At 39.7% G+C, this 24,973-nt stretch overlaps 1 long non-coding RNA gene across 9 annotated transcripts in view; it reads left to right on the forward strand.

Annotated features, from left to right (window-relative positions):
- LOC118153561 (uncharacterized) overlaps nt 1–24,973 on the forward strand; it is a 103,456-nt gene that overhangs the window by 68,775 nt on the left and 9,708 nt on the right. For 5 of the 9 annotated variants that reach the window (XR_008481208.2, XR_008481210.2, XR_013536320.1 and 2 more), the window contains one exon: nt 1–23,224. This exon is cut by the window's left edge and continues 12,073 nt beyond it. The exons of 2 other annotated variants lie outside the window; for them this stretch is intronic. This is a non-coding gene — a long non-coding RNA (uncharacterized LOC118153561). The remainder of the gene's footprint in view (nt 23,225–24,973) is intronic. 2 more of the 9 variants (XR_013536321.1, XR_008481211.2) reach the window with 2 other exon arrangements.

Genomic DNA, 24,973 nt, shown 5'->3' on the forward strand with positions numbered 1-24,973 from the left:
GAGTGCCCTTTAGGAACAACCATGGTTGTACTAGCAGCCACGCTGTTGCCTAGAGACCGGGCAAAACTTGATGTTATTAGACAAGGGAGTTGCTGGCTATCACTGATAATTCTTTTTTTTAAAAAATCGTTCACTGAAAAGCCTTAACCAAAACAAGTTCATCTGCAACAGCACTATTTCAAACAGTATTAGGGAAGCTATTTTGGGGATTATGAGAGCTTTATATTACTCTTTCTATTGCCTCATTTGGCTTGCAGTTGTGATGTCAAACTCTCCATTAGTTCTCCTGATTACTTAATTAACTGTTTGAAAAACCAGGACCAAAGACCAACCAGTGAGAAGGATTCATGGAGGTCATAAACTGATGAGGGCCATCTGCTGCTCCTCCTTTTTTATGTTGCCAGAATGAGGACCAGAACTCTTGTGGACATTTCCAAAGATTCACACCAATTTTATGATACCTCCATATGTATTTATCACAGTTATTTATATTTACAAATAGATCTTGATGCCTTACCTATTGTCACAAGTCTTTGTGGCTTCTTGACAACCTGGACTGTGAGGCACCTGCTCCTGCCTCATGACCCCACTTTGTGAACCAAGGTTATAGCATACCTAGCCAACAGTTTCTCAGTTCTTGTGATGTGTGTGTGTGTGTGTGTGTGTGTGTGTGTGTGTAAATGAAGGTAGAGGATTGAAAAATACCAACGATTTTTTTAAAAAAACAATTGATACTCTTCACTGAATAATAACATGCTTATAAAAGTTCACAAATTATTAAGTGCAGATGTTGGTGAATTTTCACAAACTGAACACACCTGAGTAATCAGATTAATAAACAAAAATTACAAGTTCCATGGAAATTCCTATCGTGTTCCTTTCTTGTCACTACTCCAACCAAGGATAACCCCTATTTCTGACTTCTAACACTATATATGAATTTTAGACACATATATAAATATATCATATAGTATACTCTTTTGTATCTGACATAAGAAATATCCATAGTGAGGCTGGGCATGGTGGCTCACACCTGTAATCCCAACACTTTGGGAGGCTGAGGCAGGCAGATAACTTGAGGTCAGGAGTTTGAGAGCAACCTGGCCAATATGGTGAAACCCCATCTCTACTAAAAATACAAAAAATTAGCCAGGTGTTGTGGCAGGTGCCTGTAGTCCCAGTTATTCAGGAGGCTGAGGCAGGAGAATCATTTGAACCCAGGAAGTGGAGGTTGCAGTGTGCTGAGGGTGCAGTGTGCCAAGGTCCCACCACTGCACTCCAGCTTGGGCGACAGACCAAGACTCCATCTCAAAAACAAAAACAAAGAAAAAGAAATATCCATAGTGTTATGTGTATTTATATACTGTCGACTCTCATTGCTGTCTAGTAATCTATATGTTTACCACAATTTATTGATTCATTCCACTGTCAATGAGTACTCAAGTAATTTTCATTTTGGAGATATAAATAGCACTGTTATAAATATCCTACTACATGTCTGTCGATGCTCATATGTATGTGTTCCTATTGCATATACACCTGGGAGTGAAATTGCCAGGTCACAAGTTTGCGTATATTATGTTTAGTGCATACTGCCAGTTTTGAAAAATACTGGGTTCAATTTACATTACCCTACACACAGCATGAGAATTTTGTTTGCCCTACATCCTTGCCAACAGTAGGTATTGCCAGAGGTTTTTATTTCAGCCATTCTGGTGAGGGTATTTGGTAACTCGTTTTAGTTTTAATTCACAGATGTTAGATATTTGGATATTGCCTAGTTGAAGTGCCAGTGTAAGCCTTTTGCCCATATTTCCATATCTTCCTTAACTTAAAATCTCCTTATATCTTCTCTACTCTCTTCACTCCTTTCTGTTAAAAACCCCAAATATCCAACAGCATGTAGACAATTACACTGTGGCACATTCATACACCAGCACACTATGCAATAATAAAAAATAAATACTCTCTGGATACCCATAGCATACATAAACTCAAAACTCTCATGATGAGCCAAACACAAAAGAATACATGTAATATTCTACTTGTATGACATTCTAAAACAGGCAAAACCAGTGTAGAGTGACACAACAGATCAGTGGTTTCTGGGAATCAGGAGGCAGAGTTGACTGCAAAAAGGCACGAGGGAACATTTTAATGTGATGGAAATGTCCTGTCTTGATTTCAGTAGTGGTGACATGGGTCTTCACATTTATCATAACTCTGAACTATATACTTAAAATGGATAATTTAATTGTATTAAATTACACCCCAGTAAAGATTATTTAAAAAAAAAAAAACTTTTACTGAGCCCTACCATTTGTAACCCATAGGATACAGTGAAATTAGCACTTTTCATGGGCCACAGTGATCAGTCAAGATGCCCATAGACCCATGTGTACTCTACCCAAGAATCCTATCTTTCTAGAAGGAAAGGCCAAGTTGGCAACACCTTTTGAAATAACCATTTTGATTGAAGACATCACAAAAGGCTGGTTCTAGCTACCTTGGCCACCTCACACCCCACAAATGGTTTTGTTTCCGCTCACTTACGGCTGCCTGCCAGTCACCCAGTGAGCAAGCCAGCACACTTAACAAGCTGGCCCATCACCACATTTGAAATATACAATGCAAACGCAGGCGTTTCCAACCCTGGGCTGGGGAAACAAACCTCCCCAGTGAGTTTTCCCAACATTTTACCTTTAGAAGCCAAACTGCAGTCATTTTTTCCTTTGACTCTCAAGGGAAATCTGACGGGGACCACATTTCAGAGCTTGTCTCCCATACAGCACCAGAGCTGCGGTATTTTAATAGCCTTTTTCGGCCCCTCCCCTGGGAACATATTATTATGTGATCATTAGTGATGGGCAAACCTCACTGGGTTTCCAGGTTTGAGTCTGTGCCAGAAGTTCAGAGTTCCTCCTTTCTTGACAACTCAAAATCTTCCCTATTTTTTCATTTTTACTCATTCATTTGTTTTTGTGTGCTTTGCTCAGTTTCTTCTATCTATCTGAGCACACTCTCCAGCCTGTTCTCCACTTTACATCACAGAAGACAGGAAGGAGATCGGGCAGGAAGCGTGAGTTTCTTGCTAGTTTCTCTCTGCTGAGGTGCCTTGGATGAGACAGAATTGTAATCAGGTCCCAGTTATTGGTACAGCCAGAAAAGGGTGACTAGACACCTGCTGTACCCCCATGACCACAATTCTGGGGGTGCCCAGTGAGTTTGTAGGTGAATAATGGATAAAGGGTTTTCTTAGAAGGGTTCCCATTCCAACTGGGATGCTGGGACAAACAGGCCAATAAATGTATTGACAACGGCATGCAGACATTGCCGCACCAATATATTTTAAGGACTAAGCAGTCAAGGGTACAGGAAGGCTGAATACTGTGCATTAAGATGTTGTAAAACAAATGTGTACATTCTTCATTTGTGGTAACAATTGCTGTTTCTGGAATATTAGAATAAGACACTGAACTCATTATTTTGAAACTCAAACACTCTAACTGATGAGTCCTATCTATATTTCCTCCTCTAGAGAATGGGAACACTAGTATTTATTCCCTGAGCTATATTGGTGGTTATGGAGCTAATTGAAGTACTGAATTTATAAGTTAAAGATTACATTCAAGTCAAATCCTCGACCACAAGGCTGACACTCAAGCCTGTGTTTGTAAACTGGACCCACCAGTCAGGGTCATGAGGACAGTGGGGACAGTGGGGACACATAGTCTCAAGCCCTTCCCATCTTCCATTAAAGGAATCCCAGAATACAGCATGTCCCATGACCTTGTAGAAAGCTGGGAATGTCCAGGTCAGAGGCAACAGCTGGCCTAGGAGGGCTGCCAGAATTTCCGGGACACTGATGCATTCAGAATAGGAGAAAAGGGAACATTGGAGGGGGTGCCTGGCAGGGGGGAAAGGGAAAGGAAAGGAAAGCAGAGGGAGCTCAGAACTGATAAATTCAGATTTGTGTGTTTCACTCACCCTGAAAACACTGGTGAGTCACTTATACTAGTTTGTCTTTTCTCCTTAACACATTTTCCCATTTGTCTGAAACTATACTGTGTCTGCTATGAATAACTTCACACAGTTACAACACAAAATTTGTTTTTCTGCCCAAAAAGCAGCCACTTGTTTTTGGACCAGATTCTCCCAAAGTGTACTAAATCAGGGAGATCATTTCTGCCATGGTTAAGGCCTCCCCACTGCTTTCTGTGAGGCTGCACTCCTTAACATACCTGTTTCTTAACAGAAATTTGCTACCAGACTAAGGAGATTTGTGTCCTATTCATTTTTTTCTTTTGTTTTCTTTACGAAATACCTTGGTTCTCCCTTAACCTTTGTTTATTGTATTGATTGCTATTTGTAGACAGTCTTGGGACAGAACAATAATATGTGTTCAGAATACTGTAATTTATGAGTATTGTCATTTTATGATTGCTTTGATTTTTTGTTTGTTTGTAGAAAGTGATTTATTTAGAGACAGAGAAACAGGAGGAAGAAAAAGAAAGAAACAGCTAACTCTCACGCTGAGTGAGAGAATCCAGAAAGATGGAATCCAGGAGAGGAAAGCAGCTTCCACACTGAGTGGAAAGGAACAGAGAGAGACGGAGTTTAGGAGGGGAAGACAGGCTTCCACTAGAGAGTGTGGAAGATTGCACTGATTTTTATTTTAAAAGTGGTTTTACAAAGTGAAAATTGACAGAAGGTAGAAATGCGTCGAATAGAGGATGATATCCGAAATGCACAAAATGTCTAAGACAAGAAAGGTAACTAGATTTCATCTCAGGTGCCAACTCCATCAATTAGCAGTGACTGCTGGCAATGTTGTTCTAAGACGGAACCTGAGGCCCTTCCAGGCTTAGCAGGAAAAAGGGCCAGGAGTTGATTAGTAATGTCTGCCACAGCAGAGTTGATTAGTAATGTCTGCCACAGTGGAGCCTTTATGGTAGGTGGGGACACATATTGAGTAGGGTGTCAACACAAACATTATATACATTTTATTTCTGGTCTTGGCAAAATGTTCATTCAAACAACTAATATGTCAAAGAAGTTGTGTAGGAACTGACCAAACTGAATAGAGACCTGAACATTTCCTTTTGAGTATGTAGCTGGATCAAAACACATCTCATCATACTCTTAACCCAATGATTCCTCATCTATGTAATCATATTTTTATCCTGTCACCTAAGTAAATGACTTGGAGATTGCCCCTAGTTTCAGTTGTAAGCGATAAAAACACACTTAAAATTTGCACTGGAAATTGAAAATCGCTTTCATGTATACACATTCAACATGCTATCCACCCCCTGCTGCCTTCGGCATCTTTCTAGCGTCATGTTCCTTGTGCCTCCTAGAAAAAAGTGTGGGACTGATGCTAGAAGAAAGAGAGGAATTTAAATGAAGAAATGATGTTGTCATTATTTGTAATTATTGATTCGCTTTTCTTGTTTACCTAGAAAACAGGTGGAAAATAGAAGAAAGAGATTTTTGGCCTCAGCCAGGACTGAGAAACCAAGTCTAGTTAGCGAGTCAAAAAACAAATGGTATCCCCTCTTTTATTATGTAAAATCTCATAAATGCATTATCTATATGAAATGTCCTTGGACAAGTCTTAAATATTTTCTTTACTTAAACTCTAATAAATTTGGTTGCTAATCTATAAAGAAAATGAATGTACACTTTCTAGTGTTAAACAGTAACTTTCTGTGTGTATCTGTGTGTGTGTCTGTGTGTGTGTGTAAGAACCTCAATTCTGCTGGTCATAGGTGGTGTAGCTAAAGCAGGGATTATTTATTTACATAGGATCAAAAATAATATGACATATATACATGTTTATAGTAGGTTCTCAAAAAGCACAGATGTATATAATCGTGCCAATGAGAAGAACATTTTCTTTATAGCATTGTATTAATCAGCCCTTGCCATAATGAAGCTGCATAACAAATCACCCCAAAACTTAGGGGCTTACAACAATAAGCCTTTGTGTTTCTCACTCATGCTTCTGCAGTGATGCTGGGACTATTCTGCTTCAGATGAGGAGTTGACTAGGGTTGGCTCTAGGCTTTAGGTTGGGTTCAAATCTGTTCCATGATCACATTTTGGGGCTTAAAATAATGAGGCTGTTGCTACCTGTGTTATACTCTTTGTATGGTGATCACAAGAGTAGAAGAGGTGAGCAAAACAGCCTTTTCTGGGAACTCTCCCACAGTCATTTCTACCCACATTTCACTAATTAAAGTGAGCCATATGGCCAACCCCACCATCAATGGATAGAAAAATTGAGTTTGTGTTTAGAAAAATAAACTGCAAAGTTACACGGCAAAAGGGTCACACCTTTTGTGAAAATAGGAAGTGCCAAGGAATTGAGAAAATGAACCAACTTACCAAAAATATTAAGAGGTTCTATTTAAAACATTGAATAGGGAAGTGGTATCATGAGGTAGATAATGATGATAGTAGTAGTTAGTGTTACAAATCAGGCTTTGGAGCCAGGGTAATCTGAGTTTGAAGACTGGCATCATTCCTTTCTGACCATGTGGCTTCAACAACAGGCAGGCCTTGCAAATGCTAGAACTGGAAAAGCATTCATCAGCAAGACTTTGTGGATATCTATCCCTGTGCTCTTCCAAGAATGAGAATCAGTTACTCTTTGCTTGTACGTTTCTTCACTTGGGCATTTCGAGTTCCTTGAAGATATTATCTAATAAACCCAGCTAATGTTGTGCCAGTTGGGGCATATAATTTTGCAACAGGATGCCATTGGCCAGTCTGTGACCAAGGCGTGTGCATACTTCAGGTTCAATCAGCTGTGATGGTGAGGGTGGAGGGGGAGTCATAAATAATAAGATTTCCTTAGCAGACATGGCTGGTTGTCTACCAAAGACTTAGGCTTTTAGAGAAAAGCTGTTATTGGGCTGCAGTGACCTTTCCTACATTTCCCAGACCCTCTTGAATCTAGGTTGGGTCATGTGACTAAGGTTCCCCAGTAAAATATAAACAGAGATGTTGTGTACCACTTCCAAACAAGGGAGTCAAGAAGCTGATGCCTTTTCTACTCTCCAATTTCCCAGTCAGTATTTAAATGGAGAGAACTCTAAGACCCTAGAGGAGGACAGAGCCACAATAGGGAAAGAGGTTGGGTAACTGATCACATGGAAGACTTCCTGTGAATGAGATATCAACATTTAAACTCAATACTTTAAAAAAAAATTGGTCAATAAAAACTATTTCACAGGGTTGGAACAGAGCAACTGCCCCTAGAAGGTGCTGATGGCAGAGTAGTCATTGGGATTGGGGTGTGGAATGAAGCAAAACATAAAAGGCTAATCAGCAGAGCAAAGACTTGAGCTCAAAGGTCTGAACATGCCCCACTTGGAGGCTTCCCTGATGTCACACTCAGAGAAGGTTGAATTCAATAGGAAGTCAGCTGTAACTGCCAAGGAGTATGGCCTTTGTGAGGGATGAGCTCCAAATTCACACAGTTGTCCACATTTCCACTGTCACTCATCAGGAAGAGCTTTCACTTAACACAAGGATGTGAGGATTTCCTTTGTAAATTGGTTGTTCCCCTGGATATGGTTTCTGAAATATCTGTCTTAAGGTCCAAGCTGCTCTCTCTTTCCATTAGAAGCTCTGCTCACCCATCTCAATGAGTTTTAACAAAATTTTAAAAGCCATTGACTCTCTAGGGAAGGCTGATTTCTCTCTTGGCCTCCATTTGTGGCCAGCACTGGCACCAGCTATACTTACTTAAGCTCACTGATGAGGAGGAGGAGCAGGGAGCTGTTCCCTCATTAATAACCCTACTTTGAACCTAGTTTCAAGCTCAGGGCTTTGGCAGGTGATGGCAGCCTGGGCCAGAGGACTCTGCTAAATGAAGTCCATCTTTGTCTGCAGGGTATTCCAAGGCCAAATAGGAGGGAGGAAGAAGAAAGCTCAATCTCTCTTTCTCTCCCTCCCTCTGTCTGTGTCTCTCACTCCCTTCCTCCTCTCTCTCATTTTCCTGACACAAATCCAGTTATCCAATTGCTGCCTTCCTCCAGCTGGCACACTACCCAGGCAGTTGAATTTACTCCATGCTCCAACACTTTCTCTGTGAGCTGTGCTACAACTGCTTCTCTGGTTAAAGACAGTTCTGTCTTTCCTTGCCTGGATCTAAGCTGCTTGCCTCTCATTAACAGAGTCCAACCTCAGCCAGTGTGTTGCCACTACCACCTTGCCTAGTGCCTCCCCCTTTCTCCTGACAGACATACCTTTATACTGCAGGACTGACTTCCTTTTGGACCCCAAGAGTCTGCTAGCTTAGTTGCTCTCAGCCATGGGAATCAAAGCAGAGCTCCCTTTTAGAGCTCTATAGTCATCATCATAAACAAGAACCTCCCGACAACAGTGGTGGAATGGGGGCCTGTGCAGCTGTTGGAAACAAAGGCTTTATTCTGAATCTTTTCCCGACTGATAACCAGTCTGCCATTCTAAGTGGGAAGGGTCGGGGTGGCAGGGCATTGAAGAGAGGGGAGGAGAGTGCAGTGCAGAAAGCTTATTAACCTTTCCAAGAGGCTTGTGATTCAAGCTTGTGGAGCTTAACATTTTTTTTCTCTCCCAATTATTTTAATGATGCTGCAGAAAGTCCTAACTTCTGTGTTGAGACTGTGTTGCTGCCACAGTCTGGGCTGATCACATGGTAACATTCCGACCCAGGCTTGGTCACCCCGTAAGAAAAATCAGCTTGGGAAAACCACTCCTCCTTCTGCGTGCATCTCAGTCTCTCTCTCTTAAGGAAAAAAAAAGTCTCATTTTTAAGAGCTTTGAAGCTTAAGTCTTAGATGTGAGCTTTGCTTCAGAGTTTATTAGTTATATTTTATCCCCATTCACCACTCCCTTTGAAAAAGTTTATATTCTGTCAGGATGGCAATTATTTGACTCTAATTCAAACCATTTTGTATCATTTAGATCCAGGCACATTGCTTGATTTCAATAATTAAAGGAAGGTACCAAATATTTTTGTTGCTAAAGGAACTTTAGTCACGTAAGCCAGTTCATCAATCATGTTTTTTTAAATTTCTCAATCTTAATGTATCCCTCATCTCATTTTGAGCAAGAAAATTAAGCCAATAACATAAACCTAAGAGCCAACTACTGTAGTCTGTACTTTGAACCCAGATACAAAAGTAAATATTCCTTCCTGTGAGGTTTAAGATCAAGACGTATCCATTTAGGAGGTTAACTAATACTTAGCAGGAAGCTGATTGGGGGCTGGAGATGTGGGAGGAAGAAGACAGGAGGAACAGAGGAGCAAATGACTTTTTCACTTCTGTGAGTGCTTATACAGTCTTATCTGGAGGCACTGACACATTTTTAGTAACCCACCATGAACATCATCAGAGTTGGGAGAATTGGAAAGATGGTGAAATCTTTCTGCAAGCCCAGCCCCCCTTTCCATTTAACAAGAGCACTAGACATTGATGAGATTGGAGAGAAATCCATTCTTGTCTGGATTGCCACCTACATATATCTTAAAGTTTTAAACTTTCATGTACATATCATCTACCAATGGATAATTACACTTATCATAAGTGAACAGCTTGGTGAACTGTCAGAAATTAAATAACCCTGTGTAACAAGCACAGGGAACATCAATTACATCCCTAGAAACCCCTCTCATGCCCATTTATAGTCATTATCTCCCCAGGGGTAATCACTATACTAACCCCTAATATAAATTAATGTGTTTTTGAATATATCATCTCTTTTAATCTGGTTTGGGCTATAGAAGTGGAATCATAGCATATACTTTTGTGTCTGGCTTCTTTCACTCAGTGTTCGAGACAGTCATCATTGTTTTTGTGTGTACTTGCAGGCTGTTCATTCGTTTTGCTATGAATATTCCATTGCACACCAAAAATTGTACATCCATTCTGCTGTCGGTGGGCATTAGGGCAACTTCCAGTTGGACTACTATGAATAGTATTGTTACGAGCATTCTGGTACATATATTTTGGTGAATACATGTATACATCTTTGCTGTCCTTAATTCTAGGAAAGAAATTGTTGGATATATGGTATGCATGTGAATTATTTTAGTAAAAACTGCCAAATAGTTTTCCAAAGTGGCCATAACCGATTTACACTCCTGCAAGCAGCGTCTGAGAGTTCCAGTTGCTCCACATCCTTGCCAGTGCTTCATATTTTCAGTGTTTATTTTCGCTCTTCTGGAGGACATGTGGTGATAATTGCATTGTAGTGTCACTTTGTATACCTCACACACATTAGTTTTCATTTCTCTGCTTTAGTTAATTTCCAGTCATCCCCTGACCTAACAGGAAACAACCTGACCATCAATTTTTTTCTTATAAAGACTCTATCATTACTGAGATTCTCATAACACCTCCTCCGCCTACCTATGTGGACTTTTCCTTTGGTTGAGCTCTGGTTGAGCTTAGACATGGAGCCAGTCAATTTATATTCAATTAGCTGCTGTGTAGTGTCATGTGCTAAGCATTTTTCCGGTGTTGTTCTGTTTTCCCAACTGGAGACAGGGTTCCTTGGCTCTGCAGAGTCCAGCTCTGCAGGCACTGTGCACATACATAAAGCCACTGGGCTAAATTCAGATGGGCATAGGCTATGCCCCATTGGACTGGACTTTGTTCTTTTCACCCAATCATTCGGATGCCCAATATCTAGATGCCTGATATTGATCAAAACCACTTAAGAAGTTAAGTAGTGTGGAAAGTCAAGTAATGTGGTTTTAAAAAAAAAAAAAAAAGGCACAGTTCTTACAGTTACAGTTGGGCTTGAATTTCATACTTACCAGTTTGGTTCTTTCTGATCTTAAGAAGTTACTTTCTGGTTCTGAGCTTCAATTTCTACATATACAGAAAGAAAACAGTTGTAAAGAGGATTCTACAAGATAACAGCAAACTGTCTGGCACATCGTAGGTGTTGCAAAAGTTTCTTTCCTTCTATATGCCCTTCTTCTTTGCATTGGTCTCAGCCTCTCAGGTTTATAAGAGGATAAAACTCAAAATGCTTTGTAGCTCTTTGGTTTGGCAATGAACAATTCTTCCTTGTCAACCTCTCTGAAATCAAGCAGTATGCTAAATGAGGTGGTGACTTTTGAAATAAATTTAATAACTTTTTCAAAAAATTTTTTTTGAAATAAAATTAAAGAGAATATCACTTCTGAAGTCTAATTAGGGCCTTTAATGGCAAAACTTTCTTTGAGGCAAAGCTAGTTAACAGCTTTTATATTATTTCCACCTTTCTATCTGCTTGGCCCACTATGACAAGAAGGAGATACCTTAAGTGCAGCTCATGGAAGTAGCATTCTTCTCTGCTTTTAAGTACATGATGAAGATTCAGACATCTCTGCTTTTAGAAGGGTTCTTGGAGAAGTAAATGAGCGGAGGGAGTTGCATAAGAAATTTCCTGCTCTTCCCTGGAGGATGTTGGCTGCCTTTTTCAATACGCAGGCAAGCTCTGGAGTCACATACTGACTTTGCCCCTTAAAATGACTTAAGGCTTGGAAGGGTGGCCTCTATCTTTCTTCTTTTTAAGCATTGCTGTGCTGTGCCAGTGTGGGTTGGTGTATCCAAAACCAATTTGGCCGGTCCTTAGTTTGTTTCCTCTGATAGTGCTACACTGCAGGCAGGGTTACAAAACACAGTCCAGCTGGCTGGACTTTCTGATATCTCAAAATGGTTCCATGGCCTTTAGTTGGATTTAGTGGCCAAAATTTTGGTAGATTTCCCTTTCTCTTTCGTTTTAATTTATAGCCAATTTCAATGGAACCATGCCATAATACAGATCGATGTGTATATACCACAGGTCAAAAACCATGAAATAGAAATCTCGGATATTAATTCTCTAAGCATATTTTTTAATAAAGTGATTTTCATATAGATTCTTGTTCTTTGCCCTAGTAGAAGAGGAGTGAATGGAAATGTTAGAGTGAGAGACATGGTAAATGCATTTGATAACTTTTCCAAGGCTCTGTCATTTAATTTTGTACTATGAGAATTAAGTGTTATTATCTTCATTTTAAAAAATAAAAAGAGGCTCAAAGGAATTTTATATATTATTAAAGGTCACACAGCTCTGTGAAGTTAGAATTAGATTCTTAGGTTTGACTAGATCTCTTCCTTTTCTTCTCTTCTCTCCCACCTAGAACCCATCCAACATTTCTAAATGTATTGGAGTCAGACATTACCTAAATGGTCTCCAGGTCCTATCAAGCACAGAAATTCCCTCTCTGAGGTCCACGACAGCTCATCAAACTTCTGGTTACCTACAATAATGATTAACTCATTCCTCTACAGGGTAACCAATAGCCATTTTGCATGATTTTTCCTCCTAGTCAAAATTCACTTTTGTTGGAGCAGATTCATACCTACTCTTACCAACTCTCAAGCTGATTGTGCACAGCTCTTCCCAACTCCACAGTTAGTGATGCCAATTTGGTGGCTTGAAATCGGCTATGATGGGTGTGTTTACATCACAGGAATTATCAAAAGCTACAGATTAGGGCTTCTTCCTCCACAAGTATCACCCACTCTGCTACACTGAGAACCACTTGTTAAACATTTATCAGCACACCATTGCTTCCACCCTTTGGGAGTTATTCTGCCCTTTGGCCTTCTGTAGAAGTCCAAATCTTCTTCCATAGCAGCCTCTCAGAAATTTCAGAACAGCTCTTTGCCCACTCTGTCCTTCTGTGATAGCTTTGGGAAAACCCAAGTTGGAGTTTCAGGTTGGTCTCTTAGTTGCTGTTGAACCGTGAGCAAACAATTTAATCTCCCTAAATTTTAATTTCCATATATGGAAATGAGAGATGATAAAAACAATATCTTACTGCTGAGATGGATGTGAACCTTAAATGAGACAGTAGACATAAAATACACTGTCTAATCTACAGAAAACTCTCAATTAACTTTATTATTAGGATGATTATTGTTATTGATCATACCACTGAACACTTAAGAGTTATCCAGGACTTCCAGCAAATGGATTGTACCTGTCAGGGTCTTGGCAGGAGCAGAGACTTAGTTACAAGGGAGTTGTAACATACGAGACTTGGTTAAAGAGAGGTTAATGCCCAGACCATGTGCAGAAGAGTGAGAACAGTTGAATAGTTAAAGAAACTAGTAAGGTATGTTGAGACACCCAGGATCTACCAACAGCAAGAAATTGTAACCACCCCAAGGTCTACAGGCACACACACACACACACACAAAGGAGCAACAATGCCGTGAGTGACAGCCCCATGGGAGCTGGACTGTCACACATGAGATCTAGCAGGAAGAGAAGAGGGGGAGCCATACTGTCACCTCTCTATCTCTTTCTAACTTCCCTCCAATCTCTTGGCAGTACCTCCAGCAGCCAGAAGCCAGAGACCACAGCATCCTGGATAGCATGGTTCCATCCATAGATATCACCTCATGGGACACAAAGCAGAATAATGCAAAGAGAGTGGACTGGGGCAAAGGAGGTGTGAATGAAGAACAATCAACATTTGAATTTTCGATCTTTCATTCAATCTGCTGAATCCACTTTTGGCATCTTTTTCTTGTACAAGATCCAGACTAAGAAACCATGCAAAAATTTAACTGGAATTTAAATTCCAGGAAATGGTTTTGATCCTTGAGATTAATTATGCTTTAGATTTTCTATGATGCATTTAAAAAAATCTAGACCTGGGTTTTGCAGGGTGCCCATTATCCTGCACTTTGAGAATCGCCCATATCCCAGGCAGAAAGGTCCTGTGTTACCACTTGATTCATATTGTTCCATTCATCAGCCTTATCCAGTACTTGCCTTCACTTCATTTCCTCTCTCTTTGAAACCATGCCTCTGAGTGTCATTGCTATTGTCCATTCATGTGTGTGTTTTGTATTTTAAGGGTCTTTAATTGTTTGATTCTGACAGCGTTTCCCTCCCTCTTAAACTACCTCAGAAGTCTATTTTTTAAAGAAATCTACAGGACCTGAAATGTATTAAAGACTTCAGAATTTCTCATAGGATGTTTTCATCTGTTTTTTTTTTTTTTTTAAGAGGCATTTTATAGCTCAGGGAGAGCCACTTAAAAAATCTCATTTTACTGAGACACACATGCCCCTGTTTGTTCAGAAGTCTTGACTGACAGGAACTGCTTAACCACTCACCTGTGTCTGTCTAAACCTGCCAGATTCTAAGAGGTCATTGACTCTTTTCATAACTCAGTGTTTATGCAAAGTTCTCTGTCATTCACACAGTTAATAAAGGTGGTGTCATTTAGCCTTTGAAAGCTATTTCCAGGGATCATTTCTTACAACAATGAAAGAGTCAAATAAATCCCAATGACCCGAGCAGATAGATTCTTGAGCCAGTCAAACTTCTACATTTTTGATGTCCATATTGACATGGCTGTCTACGGAACAAGGACAGAGGTAATGACATTCCCCACAAGTGCTCAGGTTTATACCGCAGATTGATTTCTGTCCAACCCATTTTCATTAACTTTTCTATTATAAATAAGTCTAACTCAGGTAACATACATGAGTTAAGTAAAACAGGTGTAAGAAAACATACTTTGGCACACAGATGCTCTAGGCCTGTATTTGTTTCTTACATTTGATAGATATGTTGGTGCAAGACATATTTTACTGTTATTTAATTCTATATTAAGAGAAAAAATATTGTGGGTGTGATGACAAATGGCAACAGAGGCCAGTATTTTGGGGTATGAAAAACCAGGGAGCATGTGTCCCATCTAGAGGGATGCCCCACTGCTTTGCTCCAGCACACTGATGCTACGTGGGAAGGAAGGCCTGGCTGGTGTTGTCAAATCTTCTCTCTCTTTAAAAAAAGAAAGCAGGAATATTAGGTTTTTATAGAAAAATTTCCAAATTTTAGATTTTTGCAACAATTTTGTAAAAGTTAAAAGGCACTTTTTAGGCCAAATCTGATACTTTTTAAAGCTAGATACCACTGACTGGCCACCAGTTAGGAGCTGCTGAACTCAGTGAGACCCAAATGCAAGGCGTCTGAGCAGTTTGACATGGAGCAAGGAGAGGGAATATTTGTTCTGATTAATTTCCTTCTACAGTACCAAAAATGCAGAAATTGTGGAATGTTCTAGAAGTCACCAGGACAGTACTCAACTGCTTTCAGGGCAGTCCTGGATCCTGATCACCTTCTTCCCTACTCCTCAGAGTCACCTCTTCCCAATGCACAGACACTCTTACATCCACACACATGTGCATGCATGCGCAGACACACACACACACACACACACACACACACACACACACACACACGCCCTGGTTACCTAAAGCTGTCTTTCCTTGAAGTCCAGTCTGTATTTAGACAACTTAGCTTCCTGCTTGGGTATTATGCTATTAGAGCTTGAAAATATTTCCATAATGACATTCCTGTTTCACTAAGTCCTTTGAATTCTTGATTCAATGTCATTCAAAGTCATTTGGCCATGTGAAACCTCTGGCTCCTGAGATCTGTGTGCATACCCAGGTGCCTCTTTGCTGGTTGTATGAAGTTGACTGCAGATTTGTAAGCACTCACCTTGATCCCATTGAGAACAACATCATGTCCACTAAACACTAGGGAAATCTTAGGGTTTTGCAATTCCTAAGGTTGGCCGGGTGAGAAAACCCATCTAAATGATTATTTATCATTGTGTGGATAAAGCTTCTCAAACAAGGGATCAGCATAGATCATTAAGTATGCCAGAACAGTGGTTCCCAATCTTTTTTGGCACTGGGGACCAGTTTCATGGAAGACAATTTCTTCATGGAGTTGGGGCAGGGGGATGGCTTTGAGATGAAACTGTTCTACCTCAGATCAGCAGGCATTAGATTCTCATAAGAAGCATGCAGCCTAGACCCCTTGCATGCGCAGTTCACGATAGAGTTCTCACTCCTATTAGAATCTAATACCATCACAGATGCGGAGCTCAGGGGTGATGCTCGCTTGCCCACAGTTCAACTTCTGCTGTGTGGCCTAGTTCCTAACAGGCCACAGAGCAGTACCAGTGGCATTAGGTACAGGTACTGTAGTGGATGTTGAGAACCACTGTACCAGATGATATCCTTCAGTATTTTAAGGCATTTCAGAACAGACCTAGTGGCTCCTGCTCCTAAAAGGGATACTACACAGTGTTGTGGTATCTGAATACCTTAAGGAACCAAGACAATTCTGAAGTTAGACCCAGAGCAAGGGACAGAGGAACTCTTCCAGAGGCAATCCCGAGGTTAGCACCCTCTAGCCCAGCCAGCCTCTAGCTTGTGACCTCATCTCCATCCTCTACTTCCTCTTTCATTGCCTCTGCACTGTTTGACTGGGGTTGCCATAATTCTGACGTGGCCTGCTGGCTAGATTAAGATCTTCTGGCTTTCTGAGATGGTCTGCATCCTGTTTGCTACATCTGCATCCCTAAGCTCCTTGTGTCACTGTTTCCAACCAAAGTGTATTAACTTTGAACCCTTGGCTCCTGAACTCTACTTTGCTAAGAGGATGCTGGCCTTGACCTTGGATGGAGCCCATTTCCCACCCCCTCCAAGAGCATCTACCTCATGGAAAGATATACAATTTCCTTCCTCTGACAACAGCCCCTCTTGCCAGGTGCTGTGCCTTGGAAACTCAGTCTTATTTAAGAATGAACCATGTCCCATCGTTTGCATGAAGTGAAGTTGACTGAGTATTTGTGCACAGGACATACCAGAGTCAGAGCACTGGAATTATTATTTTATGTCTTTTCTTCTAGCTTAAAAAGGGTATTTTTAAAAACTGATTTCATAATGGACAGAAAGTATTACGTTATTGACCTGAAAATAAAAAAGCAAATGCTTATTAAGGCTTGTTGGCCACTATGTGTTAGAGGACAGGAATTCCTGGTGATGCAATCTGCTTCATCCAGCAGCGGAGTACAGAAAACCTTTTCATACGTGCTAAGCTGCAATAAAGCCTTCGTGCAAACAGTCAGCTCTGACTGTGGATCCCAGCTTCTCTGCTGAGGTTCAGATCCCTCAGGATGGCACTTCCTAATGCTCAATTCTGTATCCAGCCTCTCACATTGATGACATGCAAGCAAATAAAATGGTTTATGAGGAACGATTGCTACCAGATCTTGGTAGTCCTGAGGGTCAATACAAATGTTACTTGAGGAAAAGAATCATCAGCATAAAGATTAATTATCTGTTAAATCATGGTAGTGAGAGTAGCTTTTTCTATTGGGTGATGAATTTTTATGCATAAGTTTGACATATTACACAATTGATATGACACAAGCAGGGAATGCACAGTGAGAGGCCCATAGGAAGGTGACTGTAAGAGGATTTGCCTGCATCTGAGAGGTAATTCACTGTCTTGAGCAACTCAACACCAATGCCCACTAAATCTAATTACTCTATATAAAGAAGTAATTGCTGGAATTACCCCTAAGTGTGTCGCAACCATGGCCCAGTTATTTAATAAGAAAATCGTAATTCATATGAGTATTTTAACATCTTCAATATAGGCAACTGTTTTGTTTATGAACTGTCAGGTCAATAAAACAACACTACTTACTCCCTTATATTTTAGATAATAAAGAACTGCTTATGGAGTAGCTAAGGTACAGTCAGGAAAACTAAAATTACTCTAGGTATATTAAACAGAAGGAATTTAATAGAAAGACTTGACAGAAATGAGGAGGAAGGAAGCCATAGAGGGGATGGTGAGGCAACCCACATGTTAATAACAGCAAGAAGCAGCTACCACCTTAGCGGGAGGAAATGCTGTTACCAGGGCCAGAATTTGGAAGCTATGGGGTTGGTGAGACCTCCCAGTGGAAGTTTAAATCATACAGGAGACAACCATTGCCAGGGATGTAATCTGAAGCACAGACAGATGGGGAAAATTACCCTGGCTTCTTCCATCTCCCACCCTCCAGTCTTCCAACAGAGCCTCTCTTTGCCTAAATCTACCAGAAACTTAGGGAGAAAAGCAGCCCGAGAAATGCAGTTACCAGAGCAGGACATGGGAATTATTACAAACTGGCAAATGACTAGTACATTGATGTCTCAGAAGACAAGTATATTTGTATATTTGCCCTAGATAATTGACCTATCTCTTCAGTGTACTTTGACTAGTAAATTTTAGCTCCATTTTTATTATTCTGATTTAAGATGAATGAAGGAAAATCACAATCAGGCTGTGATGTGCTTGCCAATAATATGCCCTATGAGATATCTAGTTAGGTCTCTCTGTATCCATATATCTTAATTTTTCCTTCAATGTTCTTTGCTGTCCACCTCCTTCCATTTTTTATTTTAGCCTTGGGATTGGCCACTAAACAGGAATGATGATTTCATTCATTTTATAACCTAATCCCTCAGAGGGTGAGGCAAGCTGGAAGGTGGGGGAGTACATGTTGGTAACTATTTTAGACATGTAAATTTTAAAAGTTCAAATATCTTACCCAATACTAGGGCATGAGTAGGAAAATGCCTGGTTCAATGATATAAACACAGCAAACATCAGCCCAGAATGTAGTAGGAGAAGTGCAAGCAAAAGAAGTATTTTAGAAGCCTCCTGCTTTTTAGACCTTAGAAGTTTCTTTGGTCAGAATTGCTGACGTCCGTCACAGTTTCAGCAACCTTTTTACTTGCTGCCATGGGGATCTGTTCTCTGAAATCCAAAATGCAGAATGACTTGATTCTGAAACATACTGAGTGCAATCTGCTTCTAAACCTGCAAGGCAAACCTAAAATAACATGCATGTTTTATTGAACTGATACTGCCATGGTGTCTGTTATTTGCCTGCATTATTCTAAGGAGTTAATAAATACTATCGCATTTTACTTTTTGAAGCTATGGAAGGTACAGACATGAGGACAGGTCATAGGTACTGGTCTATTATATCTCATCATTTTACAAATGAGGAAACTGGATTACAGAGACATTAAGTAACAGTCCTGCAGTTGGTAGAAAAAAGTTAGCAGTTGGTAGAGCCAGGATTTGAACCCGGGTGGTCTGGTTCTAGAGTCTGTGTTCTTAATCAGTAAGCTATGCTATCCTCTTCAGTATGACAGGTTATTCCGACCTATTGCACAATCACTCACAGCTCTACTAGTGAGCATTCCAGCAAACAAGGTGGAAGCTGCCTGCTGGCATGATTTGGCCTCAGAAGTTGCCTAGGGTAACTTGCCCTGTAATCTCTTGGTCAAAGCAGTGATGAGCCCACTCAAAACTAGGAGTGTGGGAAGAGTGTCAAAGCGTCAAAGAATTTGCAGCCATGCTTGAATCCATCACACTGGGCAAAATACCAGAAGCAATAACCACAATATACGATACCCAGAATGGTGTGTTGGTTTTTATTTGCTGAAATGACCTTACGGTTTCCTATATTTGGTCCTCATTTATCTACAGCAGGAAATGGAAGGAAATAGAGTCTTTCCTTTAGGCAGTTCTCTGTTCCAACTGGTATTCTTCTAACGCCTCCCTTAACTCTGACAACCTTCTAAATGGCATCGGACAAGACTTCCACGGACTCAAGTTTCATTGATGTAGTTGTACCCAAACAGAAAATGTTCTGTTGCCTATATTCAAAACACATTGCTAAGCCAATTTGCTCTAAATTCTCCTGAATTTCCTCCCCTGGGAGGATTTTATAACTGCCAAGTTTGAATATTAAACCTTAAGGTACTTTTGAGTAATACTCAGCAGAGAGAAAAGAAAAAAATTATTTTAGTAAGGTGATGTTGGGGGGAGAGAGAGAGAGAGTGTGTGTGTGTTATTCTCAGAGAAAAATGTAGTTTTTCTATTTTAACTTAACTGTAAACTACTGAACTAATTTAGCTCAAATCCTTTGAATACAAGTTCAATTTATGGGTCCAGTGACTATCAAAAAATTTAAGCTGAAAAATAATGGGAAAAAAACTAACTCACCAAAATTCTGTTTTTCATTAAAATTTGAGTTTGTGATGAACGTGGCTGTGTAAAAAATAGCTCTGGTGAACGCCACTATTAATGTCCTCCATGACATTTCTTTATGATGTGTCCCAAGGGAGCAATTTGATTGGTATAGAGAAAATTTTCAAAAGAAGGTTTCCTTCTGTGTCATGATCTAAGACACGAATCCCACGTGCAGACAAACAAATATTGGAGTGATCAGGCTGCTTGGTCTGTTGGGTCTTTATAGCCAAGGCTAATTCTAAATACATGACTGGCTGCAAATTTGTCCTTTCCTCTCCCACCAGTGCGGAAGCAGACAAAAGATGGCTGTTGGAGCACAAGAGTTCACAGTAACATTCGCTGCCACAACCTCTACATGTGCAGACAAAAATGTTAGAGGGGCTAGCACTGATATTATTTTTATTAATTAAGGATGGGTCAACATGAAATCAAATCACCCAATTAGTTCAGCAAGAACTTGAATAAGCCCAGTCATCAGGAATATCCTACATGGAATATCTGAATGATAAATGGAGTTGACAGAGTTGACTTAATTAGAAAGCTTTTTTGGCCTTACTAGGGAAACCAAACATTTTAAAGTCTACATGTGCAGTAAAGAAAGCTTAATGTAACTTGGACTCAAGCTTAAACAGCATAAGAAAAGGGTTCAGACCACCACTTCTGGGATTGGCCCACCAAAATGTGAATACCATTTCTTCTCCTTGGAGCTGGACGGCTTTGGATAAATTCTGTTACCACTCTGTGTCTTTTGTTTTTCCTCTATAAAATGGGAGTAAAAAACGTGTCTACTTTACAGTATTGTGAGGAGTACCCAAATGAGTTCATTTTTGCTCAGAGAAATTGGCATGTAGGTGCTCAATAAACTTGCTTATCATGTATGCTGTAATCAGCTTCGGCTATTCGTGACAATTCATCAACATAATTTCTCTAGCTGCCACACATGAGCAGTCCTACCTCCAGTATAATCATCTAGTGGCCTTACGGAAGTCACTTACTGCCAGTGAACTTTGTGGAATTATAAGGCTATTCTCACGTGGTGACCTCTGCTTTTAAATCGAAGTAGCTCAAGCATATGAGATACTGCACAATACATAAATAGCAGATAGGCAGAGTCTGAAGCAAAATGGCAGAGTGAAACATAATAATAACGTTTTAAAAATAAAAATATTTTAAAACAGAGAGAGAGAGAGAGAAAATACCACTAGGGCTCAAGTAAAGAAAGAGCCCACTACTCAAATCAACATCTTTAAAAAGACAGGCAGAGTTAGAGACACCAGAGGCTCTGATGTTTTCCCACCACCTCCCAAATGCACCCCTCACCTCCATTCTACTTCTCTAACAGAGATTAGAGATTGTGAGTGAACGTCTATCTCCAATGGGAAGAAATGTGCCCTTGGAGGGTATGAGGACAATCCAGTGAAGATGTGAGGTATCTTCATTATAAATCCTAACAATGGAAGAGAGATTAGAATATATAATACAAGGAAATGACTTGAAAAAAAGCTATTTGAATTAGCCAATTTATTGACTGTGTTATATAATGTGTTCTAGAACAAATGAATACATGACAACAAACAGATACATCTTACAAAAATTGCCACTTCAAAGATCAAGATAATTTTCTTAGGAATACAAGTAGAAAAAGAAAATTGAGTATAAGATTAAAAGTCAAGCTGGCCACAGACTTATATACAGTAACATCTACCAGCAGTGGTAATACAGCAACATCTTCAAGTTATTTGGGATGAAGGTGGGTAGGTAAGATGGGGGTTCATGTAAAAATTCTAAACTAAGCCAAGAGGGCACACTTATTTGATGCCAACTGAATTATTTGCAAACATTTAAAAACTATAGCTTTTATTATTACATTACTTAATATTTATAAAGCACTTAGGGCCTGGCATATAGAAAGCATTATGTAACTGTTAGTTAATTCATTTAATAAGAAAAAAAAAGCCTGAATCTCGTGAAGTCCATAAGCTCTTCTTAATGAAATCTACCTTAACAAAAGAAGCCCTGATAAGACTACAAATGTGTGCACTGAGCCCATTTACATAGAGAATTAAAATTAAATTAATGTGGAACCAGGTATAGTGGCTCACACCTCCCAGCACTTGGGAGGCTGACGCAGGGGAATGCTCGAGCTAGGAGTTTGAGACCATCCTGGGTAACGTGGAGAAATCCTGTGTCTACAAATAATTTTAAAAATTAGCTGGCCACGGTGATGCATGCCTTTAGTCACAGCTACTGAGGTGACTAACCTCCTGAGCACAGGAGTTTGAGGTGAGAGGATCACTTGAGCCCAAGGGGTTGAGGCTGCAGTGAGCTGTAATTCTGCCACTGCATTCCAGCCTGAGCGACAGAGGTTTTTGAAGACTGCTATGTGCCGGGCACTGTTTTAAATGGTATGGATATAACTATGGTCATTCTTTGTTTAATATCATTGGTAGGTTCTTAGAAACTGTGACTGTAAGTCAAATGAGGTACAGCAGGTTCTCTAATAAAATGGTTCTATTTAAAGGCACTTTATTATAATTTTGGTGAGAAGAAAATATTTTTCGTATACCTCTCTTCACTTACGGTTGCAGTTTCCAAGAACCTATTGACATGGTAAGTAAGGAAGGACTTTTTACAAACAAGACATGCAAGATCCCTGCTCCCTCGCACTTTATCCTCTAGTAGGAAAAGACTAGCCAATGCAACTAGATAAGATAAAAAGAAATAGATGGACAGGTCAATGAAAGACTCTGAAACATAAGTGGGATAATATAGGACAAATGTCATTTCAAACTAGTAATAATAGATAATTCAATAAATGTGATGGGAAACTGGTGAGCCAAAATAAATTTCAGACGAGTCACAGATTTCAAGATAAATGATTCATCCATTAAAATAGTGTGAGAAAGCACTGATAAATGTATGACCTTGGAGTATGAAAATGCCTTTTAACTTAAGGCAGAAAGCACAGAAGTCACAGAGCTAAAGATGAGTACATTTGACTACATCAACATGTAGAATTTCTATACAAAAAATATGTAATAAGATGATAAGACAGTCAATAGATGGAAAAATATTTATAACACATTTCTGAGACAGGACACATTTCTTTTAGATAAAATTCCTGAAAAATCACTTTTTAAAGTAGATGTGGTAATAGTAATACAATGTTCTATTGTTTGCTTGCTTTTTATGTCAATGAGGAAAAGGCACAGAAACCAGAAAATTTTTAATGGGCAAAGGATTTGATAAAAAACAAACTGAGATATAATGGCTGGTAAGTATAAGTAAGATTTTCAGTCTCATCTATAATACAAAGAAATGCAAATTAAAATAAAATAAAGCAGCATTGTTACCTTATCTTTTTACTAACATTTGATAGTGCCCACAGCTGATATGAATTCCATTAAGGATGGAGTAAATCAGCACATACTTTGGTGCAGTGCAATTCATGTACAATCTTTAAATCTTTTTTCAATGCACATTATCTGACCCAGAAAATCTATTGTTAGAAATGTACCCTCTGGCTATATTAGTAAAATTGTTTATAAATGTATTAATTAAAACATTCTTTTATTTATTTATTTATTTATTTTATTGCATTTTAGGTTTTGGGGCACATGTGAAGAACATGCAAGATTGTTGCATATGTACGCACATGGCAGTGTGATGTGCTGCCTTCCTCCCCATCACCTATATCTGGCATTTCTCCCCATGCTATCTCTCCCCAACTCCCCATCCCCTGATGTCCCTTCCCTATTTCCCCCCTACTGACCCCGTATGTGATGCTCCCCTCCCTGTGTCCATGTGATCTCAATGTTCAACACCCACCTATGAGTGAGAACATGTGGTGTTTGATTTTCTGTTCCTGTGTCAGTTTGCTGAGAATGTTGGTTTCCAGATTCATCCATGTCCCTACAAAGGACACGAACTCATCGTTTTTGATGGCTGCATATTATTCCATGGTGTATATGTGCCACATTTTCCCTGTCCAGTCTATCATCGATAGGCATTTGGGTTGGTTCCTATTAAAACATTCTTATAAGAGCAAAAAGAAAAAAAAACTGAAAATAGCTAAATGTCCATCAGGAGAAGAAGTTAAACAAATTATGGAGTCTTGCTGTATTGCCAGGCTAGAGTGCAGTGGCACAATCCCGGCTCACTGCAACCTCTGCCTCCTGGGTTCAAGCGATGCCCCTGCCTCAGCCTCCCAAGTAGCTGGGACTACAAGCACGCACCACCATGCCTGCTTAATTTTTTGTATTTTAGTAGAGACAGGGTTTCACCATGTTGGCCAGGATGGTCTCATCTCCTGACCTCATGATCTTCCCACCTCACCCTCCCAAAGTGCTGGGATTACAGGGACAAGCCACCGTGCCCAGTCAAGATGTATTTATTTTTAAAATCCATACATCTGTGTATGTGCCTTGACTCTTGTGTTTAAATATGCATGTTAGCCCTGTTTATCTTTAGGAAAAAAATCTTTTATTAGTATTTATTATTTTATTTTAATTTTATATATTTTGGCACTTTTAACATTTGTGTATATTATTATTTCGTAAGTTAACGGGGGTCATCTGGGTAAGAGAACCATGGGTCATTATATTTTGCTTTCTTTACTTTTCTCTATTAAAAATACTTTGGCTAACTATGGTTACTCACACCTGTAATCCCAGAACTTTGGGAAGCTGAGGCAGGAGGATTGTTTGAGCCTAGGTTCAAGGCTGCAGTGAGCTATGATCATGCCACTGCATTCCAGCCTGGACAACCAAGTGAGACCTTGTTATTAAAAAAATACTTTAAAATGTTACTTAAAATATAATATGATGTCATCATTGTTTAATTGTCAATAGTTAAAAAAAGTTCTCTTACATTAAAATGAGAGAGAATTCCCAAAAATATTCAGCTCTTTTATAAACTGGGAGTAACGTATTTGGTTTACTATGAGAGAAATGTCTTAGGGGGCTAAAGAAGACTAGCATTTGCCATTGGGGGCAGCGTCCAGTTGCACTCTCCTCCTTCCCTG

Source organism: Callithrix jacchus, chromosome 5 (assembly GCF_049354715.1).
Source record: "Callithrix jacchus isolate 240 chromosome 5, calJac240_pri, whole genome shotgun sequence".
NCBI classification, from domain to species: domain Eukaryota; kingdom Metazoa; phylum Chordata; class Mammalia; order Primates; family Cebidae; genus Callithrix; species Callithrix jacchus.